General features: G+C 37.2%; 1 pseudogene; it reads right to left on the bottom strand.

Annotated features, from left to right (window-relative positions):
• Nucleotides 1–414: 414 nt before the first annotated feature.
• Nucleotides 415–707, bottom strand: LOC102830733 (annotated as a pseudogene).
• Between the last annotated feature and the right edge of the window lie 2,417 nt (nt 708–3,124).

The raw sequence follows: 3,124 nt of genomic DNA, 5'->3' as shown, positions 1-3,124 counted from the left end.
CAGGTTCCAACAGGTCCTGGGTTTATGCGAGTCAAATCTATGCTGAAGGATAGAGAGGGAGAAGAGGATATGAAGATGTAAAAATAAATTGTACTTTTCCCACATCACATGGCATTTGCACCAAGGTGCATAATATATGTGAATGTCAGGGAATCCCTCCTCCTGGGAACTAAGAGGGAGTCTCTCAAAACTAGATGAGAAAGGCATTTTCTTCCACATCAATCCAGCTTTGGAGACACTGTATTAGTGACATGTGCCCCCTTCCCCCAAAACAATCAAGTGTTTTGTGTGATAACAACGTAACTTTTAAAAGTAAAACAAAATTCTGCATTTTCATAAAACTTGATTTAAAAAAAATAATATTTCAAATGGCAAAGTCACCAGAAGGACACAGTTATCAAAAACACACACACTTCACTTAGCATCCCCAGCACCTTCAGCTTTCTGTGCCTGGTCTGTTTTGGCATCTCTATTTTTTTCTTCATGGTTATTGGTTATTTATTCCCATCCTTGCTCACATCAGCTTTCCCCTTTTTCCCTTTGTGTTCCTTCTTTGCCTTCTGAGCAGGGGCCTTTTTAGGCTTTGGCTTAGGCTTTGGCTTTGGAAGAGAAGGTTTAGCAGATAACCTTGCAGATCTCTTCTGAGGTTTATCCTTCACCTTTGCTTTATCTCCCTTAGCATCCCCTTCAGCCTCTCTCTTGGGCATGGTGGCTTCAGAGGTTAGGCCCCTGCAGGTGCTGGACTCCAGGATGCAGCCTCTGCCTGGTTTTGGTCAATCCAGGGTTCATTTGCATCTCTTCTTCACACTGCTCAGACTGGGTGGGGGAGGTTGTTTAATAAAGTTTTTTCCTATGGTGGTAAACATTCTTGATATATCAAAAATTGAATAACCTAGTATGGTGTAGTGAGTTATTTAATGTTTATTCTAGCCATAAACTTTATTACTCCCACTAAATGATTTTTTTTTACAGATGGGTCTATATACTTGAAGGTGGAGGAAGATGCTAATGGATTATATGATTCAGTTTTGAGGACCGCTAACAAGGCTAACTGTGATTAGTCAATTTGGATTATATGATTCAGTTGTGAGGACTGTTAACAAGGCTAATTGTGATTGGTCAATTTTGCTATCCTGCTAGTTATAAAATGAGCCATTTCAGAAGCAGGAGTTGGGGATTGTATTGCTGTTAACAAAGGTGTTCCAAAAGTGTAGCGTGTTCTTAGGACCCAGGGTCAGGAAGCTATGGCTAGGGAGAAATGGCAGAGGACTAACATCAGTGGGAATCAAGAACCAAAGCATTAGCTAGAGCATTGTGCTTCCCAACCCACAGAGCAAGTAAAACTGAGTGACTGTGGGTAGGTGCCTTGTTTGCAGAGTGGGATGCATCAGACACTTAATTGGGGTAGCTAGGTTTGCTGACTCATGGAACTAGGGTCATGTGCTTTAATGTTAAGTCTTATGGTAGAGTAGTGTGTCCTGTGGGCATTTATTGGCAGCCCTAAAACAGCTTCCTAGCATTGGACAGGCAGAAAGAGTCCTGATTGTGGATATAGCTGAAGAGAACTTTCCTTAGCTTTTCTGTGTCCTGAGCATTTCTGACCCTGAATTGTAACCTGTTAACTTTCCTCATAAACACCTTAACTGTGAGTGTGGTGTCTGAATTCTGTGTGAACATTGCAATGAACCATGGAAACTAGCTGAGGAAGGAGGGCAGTGGGAGTAATGACTTGGTGCTTCTTTGTTTCATCTATGTAGTAAAAGTTACATTTGTTTCAGATATTTTCAAACTTGCAATATTGATTTTATTCATATATCTTTTAATCATTTGCATTAGAAATTTTATTCAGAATATCTCTGGTTTACAACACCAATTTCCCCTTATTTTTCAATTAAACATGATATAAATCAGAGTCCTGGTGTGGCTCCATAGGATAAGCACTTGATCCCAAGGTCAGTTTCAACCACAAGGTCAGTGGTTCAAACTTACCAGCCACTCCTCAAAAACCCTGTATAGTGTCACTTTGAGTTGGAAACAACTCGAAGGCACTTATTAACTACATAAAGAATTAGTATATTGATTGAGTCAATATTTGGTTTTGTCTCTTTTTAAATAATATAGTGATACTTGCTAGATATCCACAATTAGGTATCTTTTGGAAAGCTTTGGTATTGCAGAAACCCTTTTTATGATGAAAATTACTTTTTATTTACATATTCATGTTTTTCCAAACTCTGTACCAATAGATGTTTGTACCAATAGATAGGTAGGAGGAGACTTCCCTAATTATTTTTGTAACATATGGACAGCTGTGATTCTCATTGCTTTATACTTCATTGTTTTTCCTAATGAAAATGATTTGCATAGAAGTGGCTTGAGGAAGGAAACAAAATGAGGAAAGGAATGCTTTTGTAAATTCCTTTAAGGTCACACATTAGGACTTCATTTTTTTCTCAAGCAGAGCACTAATTCTTACTGAAAAGTGACATTTGAAGTAACAGGTAGGAAATGATAGTGTCTGTGTTCTGATTTCTAACCAAATGCTAGTTTCTTGATATTACTACTAGTAACAATAATAATGTTGTTGTTAATGTGCCCTCAAGCCAATTTTGACTCATAGTGACCATATACAGGGCTTCTGAGGATTAACTGGTAGGTTTGAACCACAGATCTTATAATTCACAGTTCAGTGCTTAATCCTACAGCACCATACCAGGAGTCCATAATAATAATCGTTTTAGTAAATTCAGTTTATGTTATATGAATGATTTGTGTGAAAATACAGAGTTTACAAGGCACCTTCAAGAAATCTACAGAAAATTTCATTACCTTTCAGTTCAAAATTTTCTATGACTTTTCTGAAGCCCCCAATGACAATTTAAACATTATTTTTCAAAATGTCTATTCTGTAATAAAGTTGCATTTTTATAGTTCAAAATAATTTCCTAAATGGATATTTACCATTGTATACATTTGCTTTAAATTTTCCAATTGATTTCTATCACACTTATAATATCTAAAATTTACCATGGTCTGCAAAACCCTATGCAACATAGTCAGGTGTCTTAGCTCTTTCTATTTATTTTTAACCATTTTTCTCTTGCTCACCATATCCAAACCATGC

Source organism: Chrysochloris asiatica, unplaced genomic scaffold (assembly GCF_000296735.1).
Source record: "Chrysochloris asiatica unplaced genomic scaffold, ChrAsi1.0 scaffold00091, whole genome shotgun sequence".
Taxonomy (NCBI): domain Eukaryota; kingdom Metazoa; phylum Chordata; class Mammalia; order Afrosoricida; family Chrysochloridae; genus Chrysochloris; species Chrysochloris asiatica.
The sequence above is the reverse complement of the archived record's forward strand: the minus strand, read 5'-3'. Positions and strand labels throughout refer to the sequence as shown.